Source organism: Ursus arctos, chromosome X (genome assembly GCF_023065955.2).
Source record: "Ursus arctos isolate Adak ecotype North America chromosome X, UrsArc2.0, whole genome shotgun sequence".
NCBI classification, from domain to species: Eukaryota; Metazoa; Chordata; class Mammalia; order Carnivora; family Ursidae; genus Ursus; species Ursus arctos.
Genome location: NC_079873.1, coordinates 43746761 through 43761764, shown reverse-complemented (window position 1 = coordinate 43761764; position 15004 = coordinate 43746761). Strand labels below are relative to the sequence as shown.

Sequence of the window (15004 nt, the reverse complement as noted above, 5' to 3'; positions counted from 1 at the left end):
TCATGCATACAAAGTCATGATTTGTCAGCCAGGTGTGCATGTGTTTGAGCGGGTCAGTTGGATATCATGACTGACAAGATAAAGGGGGCTCGGGATAGCCTTGCTTGTTGCTTGGACCCGAGGCAGGGCTCTCTAGCTTGAAATTTTCTCACCTTGCTGCTGCTACCAAAGAAAAGCTTCTGGCTTCTTTGGAACCCTGTATTCACAGATCCCAATTCCCTGACCTGGCTCTGGGTTGACACCTGATGTGCCTGCTGTGGGCTCTTTCAGCCTCAGCAGGAGCTGTGCTGCACCGAAAGCAGGCACAGGCTGAGGGAACAGGACTGAGGCTCTGGGACTGTTGCAGATTTAAGACACCCATCTGTGAGCCCACGAACTCGGGAAACATCATGGAAGCTGCTTGAACTGTCCAAGTCACTGCACCAGGAACGGGGCTGGTTCTCTGAGGGGACCATGTAAAATCGACCTTTACTTTAGGCCTATATTTCTGATGCAGGGGCTAGTTGCATTCCTATTTTGGTTCCTGCCACAACTACAAGTTGGGGGAGGACGCGGCACTGTGTGTATGACCCTCCATCACTCCTGACAGATCAGGATATCTCACTGCTATTGACTTGGTTTCCACTTCGCAGATCAATAGCAGGATTCAACAATGGACCGATTAGCCTGACTCTACTTCCCTCACCTTTTCCTTGCTGCACACACACTAAGGGAAGGAAGTTTGTTCATTCAGTGCAGCTGTCTCCAGCAGTGGATTAATCTTTTACAGCCTAACCGCTAAATAAATGCTAGAGACAAGAGGGACATGACGTTCTGTAACTCATTCAAATTGGTTTTCAACTTAGGATTTTTATCCGTAGCAATCCCTGAACATGATGGGTCTTTCTGGCTGAGTTACAGAAAAACATTTTTATAAAAATGCTTTTGTCCCTCGTTCAGACAACCGTTTCCTACAAAACCTAGGAGATAATGAAAGAGATGTCGAATATCGATGTCAGGATAAGCCACAATGATTTTCTAACAATAAAGCAAGCATAAAACATGGCAGCTGGGGAGAAGCAAAGGCAGAGAGCAAGGACATTAATGACCTCTGTTTTTCCAAAACGATTCTTGGAGACCTCTCTTGCTGAAGAAATACTCCCAGTGTAGCCTTTCCGATCTGCTGTGAGCACTTTGAGTGCAAACAGAGTGCTGAGTCTCCAGCCACACCTGCCAGAGCTCTGACTATGGGACAAGCGGTGTGGCCCCAGCTCCCAGACTTGCACACAAAGCGCCTTCACGTGCCTTCCACCCTCACAGAGTAGATGGACTGGTGTCACGGGCAGATCAAACTGCTGGGAACTGACTGCTTCCCACAGCCCCTCTGAAACCAAGGGCTGAAAAGAATATTCCAACTGCACAGGGAGTCCTAGAGGGGAAGGTCCCATGGCTGGAGGCCTCATGAGGGCCCCGGTAACCTGAATTGCCTGATTCATGGACGTCCAGCTCTTGGCTCCCTATCAATTGTAAACAGTGCTTCAGGAGTACCACCTGTGTCCTTCCTGTGGGACTACACTGCCTCTGTGAGTGCCCCGACTAGCCCAACACCGCCCCATCCTGGAAGCCTTTCATGTCAGCTTCCACTTCCTCACCAGACTATGCTCTGCCTGAGTTGGTGATGGGTCAGCTTAAAAAAAAAAAAGAAAAACGTTCATTCAGAAACTTACACACAAATGTACCTGCATTTCTAAGATAGTCTTTCACAATTAATGGGATTTGCTTAGCTGGCTGGGATGGTTACTTTTGTGTGTCTTTTTGGCTAGGCCGCACTACACAGATAACTGTTCAAACTGTATTCTGATTTTGACATGAAACTACTTTTCAGATGAAATTCCATTCTGAAGTCTAAAATTGAAATTTCTCTTTTAAATCTAAATTTTAAGTGTATGTATTTACACACACAGAGATACATGCGTATGTGTTATATATGTTATATGATCATATATGAACCTGTGTGTGTGTGTTGTGTGTGTGTGTCTTGTGTGTGTGTGTGTGTGTGTGTGTGTGTATGCACACAAAGATTCATAGCAATATACACCTCCTCTTGGTGCCCCTTCTCTGGGGAATCCTGACTGATATACCGGCTCATTCCGGGACTCTTCAAGGGCATCACTGAGGTCAATACGACAGTGTGGGCTGGTCTCACCCTGTTGCATGGGTTCAAAGAAAGAGCGACCAGTGGCCTTTCCCTCTCCCCCTCTGCAGACTGTCGACCATTTGGCTCACTATTATGACCCAGGGCTTGGCCATCTCACTTTTTAGAGCTAACTTTGATTCCACAAATGCGGACTGGCCTCCTATCGTGCGCTAGGTCCTCTACTCTGTCCTGAGGACACCAGGACGAGCTGTGTGTTTCCAACCTTCCAGGAAGGAGTTAAGAGTCTGGTGAGGGAAATAAACATGAAAACAAAACTTCAGTGCAGTAAGGCAGTGAGCATGGCTGGTTTTGCTAACTCACTGAGGACAGACGGTACTATGAACATCTCACACTTCATTTTCCCCATCTACTGACAGTATATCCTCAAGAAAATCTATCGGGTAGGTATAGTTTTAGTTTCCTCATTATGTTTCTGCCAAGCGTGCCCAGCTACAAACGTCAGCTGATACTGGTGTGCCATACCAGACTCAAAGCCAAAAAAGAAGTGCTTTCACTGATGTGTCTTCCAAAATGGTCAAGGCTTCGTTGTACATTTCCAGACAAAGAACTATGCCAGCTTCCCTCAAGGTAAAGGGAAATACCTCAAATAGGAATCCAGATTATTTAAATCTCTGCAAAGAAAGCTTTGTATCCCTGCCATGCTCAGCTTCCAAAGGCCAGTAGCCCCCTCCAATCATTTCATCAACCCAAACTGTGCTCTGCCTCTCAGATATACGCCACTTCATCTGATGAAAGTATGCTGCTGTGTACAGCCAGCGTTACAGCTCGGTCAGCCAAATAACACCCAGTTCGTGATGGACAGCTGAGGTTGCGTGGTAGGTGCGTGGCCTATGGTCAAGTTTTCGGTGTGTATAAAGGCCCAGGAGCAAGCCCAAAGCAGCTTCTCAAAAGGAGAGTACGTATCTGAGAATGCTGCAGGGCTTTGTTCCAGAAGTCTAAGGGCCTGCACTGTGATTGACCCAGAGGAGCCTGCCTGCCAATGGCTTCAAACAACATCCCTATCTGCCACTGCCACTTCAAATACCATTGGATCTGTAGGATCATATGGCCCAGGTGGCAGAGCAGATTGCATGGAAGTGTGCATCAGTTGCAGAACCTTCTCTCATTCTGGGCCCAACCAAACCTAGCCGCCTTTTCGGTCCCTCAGTAAGTGGGAAGGAGTAACACACCCAAATAGGGAATAGGATGTCCACAAACTTCCAAGCGGCCCACTAGGTATTGTCTTTCTTGCTCGCCTTAGCAGAACTCAGTGTAACAAGTTCTTCTTCACCTTGGAAGGGATATCACCACATGAACATAGCACATTGCATTGGACACCAAAAGGTTCACTGAAGTAGAAAACCCCTAACGTTTTGCCAGATTTAATTCATAGCCTCTGACACACAAAGAGCTTACCAATGATCCTGGAGTGACTGCAACCTCTCACTTACTAGTCCCAATCACCATAACATCATCAGCCTAATGGACCGGTGTGATACGTTGTGGAAGGGAAAGGTAATCAAGATCCCGGAGACTAAATGATCATACGGGGCAGACACTGATATATCACTAAGGTCAGACGTTGAGGGTGTATTGCGAGCCTTGGGAGCTGAGAGCCCACTGCTTCTGGTGGTACTCATGGACAGAAGTGGAGACAGAGCCATTTTTCAGATCAATAGCTGCCATACCAGTAACCAGGACATTCGTGAACTTGTACGAGCAATGAAACCACATCTGGTACAACAACTAAAATTGGATTCATAGCCTAGTTAAGCTCACAAGAATACACTGTCATTCTTCAAGATCCATCTCTCTTCTGTGGAGGCCAAGTAGATGACCAGTACAGGGGTATGGTGAAAATCACCAAACCTGCATTTTTCAGGTCCTTGACAGTGGCATTCATCTTTGTAATCCCTGCTGGGATGAAACACTACTTTAGATTTACTCTATTCCTAGGTAGAAGCAGATATAATGGCTTCCATTCAGCCTTTCCCACCATAATAGCCCTCACTCTACAAGTCAGGAGATCAGTGACAAACTTAGGATCCTCAGGTATACGTACTGTGATGATGAATTCCAGACTGGGAAAATAAACCCAAGACGTGTTCAGTAGCTCCATGGGCCTGCTGTTTAATGGAACTAGCTACAACTCCATTGATCACTGACCTCAATAAGCCCCTGCTCAGAATGGAGGGCCACAGAATCACTTTGGGTCTCCTGGATTCCATGGCAATTCAGAACCAGTGTCCAGTAGACCCTAAAAGTTCTGATTATTTCCTTTGTCCCAATGTACAGTCGCCCTAGTAAAAGGTCCCTTTGGGAAGACTAGAAGAGAGATAGAGAGATTGAGAATATCAACTTCCAGTACTGTATGTTGACCTTAGAAAAACAAAAGAACGAACTGTTTTTTTTTTTTTTTAAACCAGCAAAATGTCATTCAGCAAAAGCGATGGCCTTGCAATTCTGGACAAGGAAACTAGGAAATGCTACGTAAGAGCAGAGAACATGGCAGAGATTCTTGTTCTTACTGTTCAGAAGCTGAAGCTGGGAGGGGTTTCTACAGCTTCCCTTTGGCTGAGTGTGGTGGATTTAAGGGAATGGGCTGTAGCTGGGCAAAGAGAAATTCTTCTCTCCTCCTGATAGGGCATGTAAGCTAAACGTTTTCCTGTTGGGGAATGTGAGGTATGTTTATTAGACAGTGGTAGTGATGTGGGAAAAATCTTTAGAAAAAAAATTCTTCCCTTGATGTGTCCTCCAAAACTAAACCATGCTATCACGATTGTCACCCAATCTTAATCACACCCTCCTGCAACATTGAACCATCTACTGTATACCAGACTTCAAAATCCGAAGAAATATCTCTCCTGTCCTGTCACCTTCAAAACTCTTTTAAGGCTCTATCCAGGTAGTGCTTTCCCCTTATGGGATAAAGACAGCTTTGCTTGGAAGTAGCCTGGCTCTTATTTGGGAAGTACAGAATTTGAGGAGCATAGACACTACTGCTGCATGCCATATGACCATGGACTGAGCCTAAATCCCAGGATCAGTATCTGTGGGTATTTCTGAAACGAACACCGACTGATTGAATGCAGTTGTATACACAGAAATGAGCTACCATTGCAGAGATTTCAATGTGCAGTAGCACAAACAAAAATGTGGAGAAAACAGGTTGTTAATGTTTATCATACAGAGGTGAGCCAATTCATTCAAGTGTGACACAACGTCCAAAGCAAAGGAGGAAATGACAAATCAAAGCACATATGAAACTCAGGTTAAAATGCTACACATCTATTTCTGTCTCAGCCCCCCCCCCCTTTTTTTTTGATACACCTTGTGCACTAAGGGTAAAGTGGGGCTGTCCGTCCTCAAAGTATCTGGATGCATAGGAGAGACTGGTGTTTTGAAAAACAATCTGTTGAAGCCTCTGTTCTTCTCCTGGGCTGGCCCCGTGGTTGCCATTCTGTGCAACAGCACAGGCGGGAAAACCTCAACCTACCCTCCACGCGCCCAACTCTGCGCGCATGCTCATTGCTGTGACAGAAGAGTACGCATGCTCATTGCCCTGAGGAACTGTTGCTGGGCATGCGCATTGCCGCCCGTGTTGTGTGAGCAGAGCTGAGATCGATTGAGGCGTTCGTGTTCTCTCTGCCGTGAGCTTTCTCGCTACCTGAATTCGACTGGTAGGTCCCCGGATCAGTCCTTCCAGGAGTTTAAGTGTGAGGCAGGATGGGGAGAGAGCCAGTGGGCGTCGGGCAGCTCGGGACAGTAGATCTGTGGCGTCCTAGGTGGAAGTTCAGAGGAGCTAGCGCCCTTCTCCTCACAGGCTTTGAGACCGCCATTGCGTTCATCTTCGTGTTGGGGCCAGGGCAAGTGAGGATGGTGGGCCCAGGAGGGGAGATGACGAGGGCGCGAGGCCTGGCCCTGGGGGTGGGGGATGGGGAGTGGGGGTTCTGTGCACTGGTTAGTTGCGGTACCTGGGTCTTGGAAGCACGTGCAACTGCTGGCAGAACACAGAGGCCAGGAATCTCATCGGGACCCTGGGCAGGGAGCAGACCAGGCGGTATGGGAGAGGCTAGGAAGTGGGGAATGCTGGGGGCTTGTAACTGGGTCCCCCGAGATTTGTAGTGCACTTTGCAGAGTATCAGGGTAGGAGGCGGCCCTGGGTCTGTTGCGCGGCTAGACACCGGAACCCTCGTAGTGCGAACACATCCACAGGCCGAATGCGAAAGATTGTTTCTTTCTCTGTGTTCCAACAAAACCTTATTTAAGGCGGTAAAATGCGTAAATGAGTAAATAGGAATGTGACCAAAGCAGCAGCGACTCAGGTTTCAATGTCCAGCACTATTTTCTCAAACGCCTTTGAGACTAAGCCTCGTGTTTTAGCCTGTCCGTAAGGTGATTTCACGGCCACCCTGGCTGATCGAAACGATCTTGCATCCCGTGTATTTGGTGTGATCGCAGCGTGTACACTATCCTCGTACTACGTGGGCTTTCAAAGTATTTTCAAGGGAAAAAAAAAATGAAACCTTTTTGGCCTTGGAAGAGGTGTACCTCTCCTTTAGAGTACGTTTTCCAAATACCAATATTCTCCTTTCAGGGTGAACTATGAGTGGCCGCGTCAGATCAAGATCCAAGTCCAATCAAAGAAAGGATGATCCAGGGTCTAACCAGCATGTGGCGGTGAGTACTTCCAGATCCGATGTTTTCGAATGCCGTACATTTATTGCTCTGAAAATTTTGAGGACCTGCAAACATACAGATGCAGTGTTAAAAGCTCCTCTGCTGGTAGAGGGAAGGAAACATTGAACCAGAAGGAATCCATGTTTCTTTTGCCTGTGGAAATACACCCAAGGCTTCTTTGTCATGGTTATTAATGACCAAATGTGCATGCCCATCCCAACATCCTTTACAGTAGACTCCAAAGTGCTTGTGGCTACCTCTTGTTAGAGTAGCCGCTCTGTGGGAGAGTAACTTTTCAGAACAAGTCCATAGAATCATGATGTGGGAGTCTCTTTGTGCTTATTCATTATTTGATAGCAAAATGTGTAATGTATATTTATTCTGTTAGCATGTATTCACGACACACGTTTTTATTTGTGCACATACACACACACCCCTAGGAGCAGCAGCCCAGTGATGAGCACCCGAAACAGAAGGAGGCACCACCTGCAAATCAAGACATTATAGCTGATCAAGGGAAGGAAGTTGAAGGAGCACCTGTGGCTCAAGGTGAAGGGAAAGGGACGCAGAATGTCTGCGGGGACAGGGGCTGTCTGTGTGCATCATGCGTTATGACGTCCCAGAACAGGAGGAAAGAACACATGAGAGAGAATCTCAGTCATTTCCGGAAAATGGGCTGAAAATGTGAAGAGAGTGTCGTGTGCAGATTCATGTAGTCCTTTGCCGTAATTAATCTCCCCTGCTTCCTCAAGAATGAATCGGTGTGCTTGAAAATGCAGTCTTTCCTAACAAGAGGAAAATGTTTCACTAACTATAAAAATATACATCGTTTCACTGGTTTAATTTGTCTTAGAACATGTTTGTGTGGCAATTTCACTCATTTCATCAAATGCGTAAACAGTTTTCAGCAGCATAGGCGGAGTGCCAAGTCAGCATATCCTATGACATGTGGAATAAAGCTGGTTTGCATTGGGATGGGAGCCCCATTTTATAAATGAGAAAACTAAGGCTTAGGGATTGTGGCTTGCCAAACACTGCTTGACACATGGAGACGTAATTCATTCTTCGTTACAAGGTTTATGTTCTTTGGGAACCCTGCTGGCTCAGTCGATAGAGCGTGTGACTCTTGACCTCAGGGTCGACAGTTCAAGGCCCTTACTGAGTGTAGAGATTACCTAAAATAAGAAATTTTAAAGAGGTTTGTGTTCTGCCTACCATCTGTGTTGTGGTACAAACAAGTGCATGGTTTTGTATAGAATGCTTCCTACTCAGAGGTGTCCGTACTGTAAAGTAGCTTACTACTGGTACAGGAATCAATCCAGTTCAGGGGAGCAGGAGAGAGACTCCAGGAAAGAGCTCAATGAATGAGAGCCACTGTCTGATTATTCGTTTGATAGGGTACATTTCGTAAGACCTGGATAATTCAGGAAAGTGGCCTTAGGATCACTATATTAGTACGATTTTTAAGCCGCTTTAGAAGGTGTTGAAATACCTTTATGAGTAGGAAAATCCAAAGTATCTTAAAGTGATCATGAAACAAGAAAGGAGTGTCTTCCAAATATAGCCTTTTCACCAAGTACTTGTAGTGAATTATTGACACCATTCAGGCCATGGATTATGTTAAAAATTTGTGGTTAAGAGGGTTCCACAAGGGGCGCCTGGGTGGCTCAGTCGGTTAACGGTCTGCCTTGGCTCAGGTCAATGATCCCAGCCAGGGTCCTGGGATTGAGTCCCACGTTGGGCTCCCTGCCCAGTGGGGAGACTGCTTCTCCCTCTCCTCCCCGCTTGTGCTCTCTCTCACTATCTCTAGCTCTCTCTGAAATAAATAAATAAAATCTGTAAAAAAAAAAAAAAAGAGGGTTCCACAAACCTCTTCCTGACAACAAAGTCCATTAATTTCTTTCCACCCTACTTCCTGTATTCTCACTGTAAGACAGTAGTTGGACTGTTAGTCACTAATGTTTTGCTGTTCATTTTGGAACTTTGCTCCGTACATGACTCCTTTATCCTAAGTTCCCTACAGGGACTTTGCACTTAAATCGAACTAGTAAGATTTGACAAAATAACTTGCGGGTTGCCCTAATACAGAATAGGTGTCACTAGTGTAGGATTTGTGACATGCCCCCACACATACTCAGCTTCTCCTTCAGAAAACTACATTCTACTTTTAAATAAACTCTTACTCATGGTGTAGACTGGATTTCTTAGGTAGCTGATGCTCTCTCTTCTTAGAACACTATGGTAATATAAAGGAAGTGAAGTGCAGTGGGCTTTATCTTTAGAATGTCACTTGAAATAAAGCATATCGTACTACGGGGAAACAAGAATGGGCAATGCATGTTTCCATCACATCTTTTTTATCACACTAGCCTATTGGCATTTATTTATTTATATTTCATATTTACTGCTTAAATTTTGATTACGTTTGTGTTTCAAGGACCGGACCTGGAGGCTGATCTCCAGGAGCTGCCTCAGGCAAAGGCTGGGGGTATAACTGAAGATGACCCTGAGGTCAAGGGGACAAGCCTGCCCTTCTTAGAGCCCATTAAAATGCCGGAAGCAGGTATGTTATCCATTCACAGTGCAAAGTATGAGGGTCTTTTCCTGAATATTCTATCTTTATTTAAGTAGATATAACTTTCAGGATACATTCAAAACAGAGTTTACCTATGAAGACACTGTCCCCAGTAGTTCAAACCCGAACATCCTGACGGCCTGACTTACACGCTAGTGGATATAGAAACAAAGTGGGTCAAAGCCTTATTGAATCATAAAATACGAAAACAGTTCTTTTTTTTTTAGAATAAATAATCTGGCAGAGACCTGATAATATTCAGATCCTTCTGTAGGTTCTGCTTTTATCAAACACAAAATTCATTTGGATTAAATATTATGCTGAGGCACTGAAGTAGGTTCTACTACCAGCTCTAACATAACTTGTGTGATTCTCGGAGAATCCCTTAACTTCGGAACCCATGTTTACTCATATATATATATGGATTTCAATTCAGATATATTACGCTCATTTATAATGCCTGACTTGTGTATTCTGTGGTTCTGTTGGCTACCGTACATAGAATACAAAGATGTTCCATTTCGCATGTTTTTTTTTTTTATCAGACAACAACTTTGGTCAAATTTTAACATGTGAATTGAGATTTGACTGCCACTTAAAACAACAAAACACAATGGTTGCTCCACGGGCTTCTCTATGGAGACTTGGATACCTATTCCTGCTGCTGCTGTTTTTTTTCCCAAATGTTTATTTAAATTCTAGTTAGTTAACACGTAGTGTAATATTGGTTTCCGGAGTAGAATTTAGTGATTCATCAGTTACATCTAACGCCCAGTGCTCATCACAACAAGTCCCCTCCTTAATACCTGTCACCCATTCAGCCCGTTCCCAACCCATCTTCTTCCATCAACACTCAGGTTGTTCTCTGTAGTTAAGAGACTCATGATTTGTTTCCCTCTCTCTTTTTTTTTTCCATCCCGTATGTTCATATGTTTTGTTTCTTAAATTCCACATATGAATGAAATCATGCTATGTGTTTTTCTCTGACTGGTTATTTCGTTAGCAAAATACACTCTAGGTCCATCCACATCGTTGAAAATGGCAAGATTGCACCATTTTGATGGCTGAGTCATATTCCACCATATACCACCTCTTCTTTACCCATTCATCAGTTGATGGACGTTTGGGCTCTTTCCATAGTTTGGCTATTGTTGATAATGCTGGTATAAACATTGGGGTGCTTGTAGCCCTTTGACTCTGTAGTTTTCTGTCCCTTGGGTAAAAACCTCCTCTTGTAACTGCTGGGTCACAAGGTGGTTAGTTCTCTTTTTAACTGTTTTAGGATCCTCCATACAGTTTTCCACAGGGACTGTACCAGTTTGCATTCCCACCAAGAGTGTAAGAGGGTTCCCCTTTCTCCACATCCTCGCCTACATCTCTTGTTTCCTGGGTTGTTAGTTTTACCCATTCTGACAGGTGTGAAGTACGTGACCATATAATCTATTCGACAAACTGGAACACCGTTAGGGCACACACCGGCACGGCAAATGGTTACCCTACTTGATCAACGGCATAAGGGATCAACTAGCTGACAAAAACAGTTTTCCACTTAAGCATAACAAAGAATAAATTACATGTGGTACTTAGTAGTTTCTCTGCTAACATCACTTAAACAGTAACCAGCTTGGCATTATTACTTCAGCATCATATATTGAGAATATTATTTCAAGTTCAAGAAGCCTTTAAAGGATACTTACACCTAAATTTGTTTTTCAGTTCTTTGCGTGTTGTGTGTAGTTTTTGTAAAACTACGTTTGGTTTTTGCTTTCCATTTGAAACTACCTTTAATAGGCTCCTTTGGTTTTGTGTGTTAGGAACCTCAACTGTCTTCGTGTTTTGTTGTACCAGTGGAAAGTGTGGTGTGTTCAAAACATACTGGTAAAATATATGCTTGGAATTCTGTCTTATACAATGAAAAGTATAGTGTCCTTCCTGTACCATTAGTTTACTCGAAATACAATTCTGCTGAGTAATGTTTCCCACTGTTACGTCCTTATCTTACAGGTGAAGGACAGCCCCAGATTTAAACAAGGACAAGCTGAAGCATGCAGACTACTCTTATGTGCGGTACTTCACTGTTGAAATTCTCTCAATAAAGTTTTACAGACTTCCTCCAAAGAATCTTTTGAAATCTTGTGTTAAACTTATTCTAAGTAGGGGGTGCCTGGGTGGCTCAGTCACTTAAGCAGCTGACTCTTGGTTTCAGCTCAGGTCATAATGCCTTGGTCATGGGGTGGACCCTGAGTTGGGCTCTGTGCTCCATGTGGAGTCAGCTTGAAAGATTCTGTCCCTCTGCTTCTGTTCCCTCCCTCCCTTCTTCCCTCCCTCTCTCTCTCTCTCAAATGTATAAATACATCTTTAAAGAAAAACTTCTTCTCAGTAGTAGTGAAGAGGAAAATTGACCAGAGCATGCCCAGGCCAGGAAGCCCCAGAATATGGAAAGTTATTAACAATAAGCTAGAGATACTTCAGACCCTTCTGCTTTTGTAAACAGGCTTAAGCTCACAGACACCCTGCACTATTGTTCCAGCCTGCAGTAGCCCCAACTCCCCCAGTTTAAACCCACCTACCAACAATCAGTTTAGCCCTTGGAACCTGACTGCCTGCAATCTCCTGTAAAAGCCCTGTAACCCCGTTGCCCAGGACCCAGAATTTCGAGCTCGAGCTCATCTGGGACTGCCGGCATAAAATAAATCTGTGTTCTCCTACTTCTCCGAGTGCTACTTGGTCTCTCACTGCTCTGATTCTTATTTTACTGCAACATTTCTGGAGGCCCTGCGAGATTCCAACTGTTCTGGCCCCTTGAGCCACCAGCTGGTGGCTTGACTGCACCGGAGTAGGGAGGAACTTGGGATCGAACCAAGGCAGCATGCCCCCCCAACAGTATTCTGGGTCCTCCTTCACCCCGGATATCCAACCTTCCAGGCAGTCTTGCCCTGGCTGGCTCCAAGGAGAAGTGGACCAACTCTCCTGGGAACTCATCTGGACTCGGTAAGCATCCCGGAATTTGTAGTCAGGACCTGCTCCAGTGATTAGAAAGGAAGCATGGCCACCTTTCAGTAATATCCCTAAGGAATTCCACAGGTTGGGGACATCCAAGGGGGGTGGTCACACAGGATAGGAACCTCTGGAAAGGGGGGACAGTAAAGAAGATCCGAAAGGAATTCCACAGGTCAGAGCTCTCAAATTCTCTACTTCCCAAATAAGAGCCAGGCCACTTCCAAGCAAAGCTGTCTTTATCCCATAAAGGAAGAGCATTACCTGGACAGATTCTTAATATAGTCTTGGAGGTGGCAGGGCAGGAGATCTATTTCTTCAGATTTTGAAGTCTGGTATACAGCAGATCGTTCGATGTTGCAGGAGGGTGTGATTAAGATTAGGTGAGAATCGTGATAGCATGGTTTAGGTTTTGAGGACACAACAAGGGAAGAATGTTTTTCCTAAAGATTTTATTTATTTGAGAGCGAGAGAGCACAAGCAGGGGGAGTGGCAGAGGGAGAAGTAGAAGCAGACTCCCCACTACTGGGAGCCCAACATGGGGCTCGATCCCAGGAACTGGACATCATGACCTGAGCCAAAGGCAGACACTTAACCATCTGAGCCACCCAGGTACTCCACAAGGCAAGAATTTTAAGACCAAAAGTTCAAAGTTTCTTGTGGTTGAAAAATGTCCTGGGGGTGCCTAGGTGGCTCAGCTGTTAAGCATCTGCCTTCGGCTCAGGGCCTGATCGCAAGGTCCTGGGATCGAATCCCACATCGGTCTCCCTGCTCCGCTGGGGGAGCCTGCTTCTTCCTCTCCCACTCCCCCTGCTTGTGTTCCCTCTCTCGCTGGCTGTCTTGCTCCCTCTGTCAAGTAAATAAATAAAATCTTAAAAAAAAAAGAAAAATGTCTTTTCACACTTTTCATTGATGAGTTAATGGGTTTTTGAGGTAGTTCCTAGAATGAAGAAGAAAGTTATTTGTGACTCTTCTGTTCTTAGGCAAGGCCTTGCTGGATTAGTAAGTCGATGTAGAGAGCAAAATGAAGCCTCTCATGTCAAACAGGAGCCTGTGTCAAGCAATGACCCAAGTAGGTAAAACCTTTCAAAAAACAAAACGCCAGGGCCTGATGGGTTTCCCGGGGAATTCTACCAAACATTCAAAGAAAAAATAATACCTATTCTCCTAAAGCTATTTCAAAAAATAGAAACAGAAGGAAAGCTACCAAACTCATTCTATGAGGCCAATATTACCTTGATCCGCAAACCAGGCAAAGACCCTAAAAAAGGAGAAGTACAGACCGATTTCCCTGATGAATATGGTTGCCAAAATTCTCAACAAGATCCTTGCTAATAGGATCTAACAGTATATTAAAAAGATTATCCATCATGACCAAGTGGGATTCATCCCTGGGATCCAAGGTTGGTTCAACATTCTCAAGTCGATCAGTGTGATAGATCATATCAACAAGAGAAAAGCCAAGAACCATATGATCCTCTCAATAGATGCAGAAAAAGCATTTGACAAAATTCAGCATCCTTTTCTGATTAAAACCCTTCAGAGTGTAGGGATAGAGGGTACATTCCTCAATCTCATAAAAGCCATCTATGAAAAGCCTACAGCAAATATCATTCTCAATGGGGAAAAGCTGGAAGCCTTTCCCTTAAGATCAGAAACATGACAAGGATGCCCACTCTCGCCACTATTATTCAACATAGTACTAGAAGTCCTTGCAACAGCGATCAAACAACAAAAAGGGATAAAAGTTATCCAAATCGGCAAAGAAGAAGTCAAACTGTCTCTCTTCACAGATGACATGATACTTTATATGGAAAACCCAAAAGAATCCACCCCCAAACTACTAGAAGTTATAGAGCAATTTGGTGATGTGGTGGGATACAAAATCAATGCTCAGTTCCATTTCTATACATGAACAATGAGACTGAAGAAAGAGAAATTAGGGAATCCATCCCATTTACAATAGCACCAAAAATCATACGTTATCTTGGAATTAACCAGAGACGTAAAGGAGCTATATTCTAGAAACTACAAATCACTCTTGAAAGACATTGAAGAAGACACAAAAAGATGGAAAAATATTCCATGCTCATGGATTGGAAGAATTAACATAGTTAAAATGTCCATGCTACCCAGAGCAATCTACACTTTCAATGCTATCCCAATCAAAATACCAATGACATTTTTCAAAGAACTGGAACAAACAGCTCTTAAATTTGTGTGGAACCAGAAAGGGCCCCGAATCACCAAGGAAGTGCTGAAAAGGAAAAACAAAGCTGGGGGCATCACAATGCTGGATTTTGAGCTGTACTACAAAGCTGTGATCACAAAGACAGCATGGTACTGGCACAGAAACAGACACATAGACCAATGGAACAGAATAGAGAATGCAGAAATGGAACTTCGGCTCTTTGGGCAACTAATATTTGATAAAGCAGGAAAAAACATCCAGTGGAAAAAAGACAGTCTCCAATAAATGGTGCTGGGAAAATTGGACAGCTACATGCAAAAAATGAAACTTGACCTCTCTCACACCATACACAAAGATAAACTCCAAATGGATGAAAGACCTCGAT

The 15004-nt window shown here is 44.3% G+C and overlaps 1 long non-coding RNA gene across 1 annotated transcript; it reads left to right on the top strand.

The window, feature by feature from the left end:
• The first annotated feature begins 5616 nt into the window (after window positions 1–5616).
• On the top strand, window positions 5617–7373 carry LOC130543573 (uncharacterized). The gene is made up of 3 exons (XR_008959014.1): window positions 5617–5856; window positions 6774–6856; window positions 7297–7373. It is a non-coding gene; the product is annotated as an uncharacterized LOC130543573 (long non-coding RNA).
• The last annotated feature ends 7631 nt before the right edge of the window (window positions 7374–15004 follow it).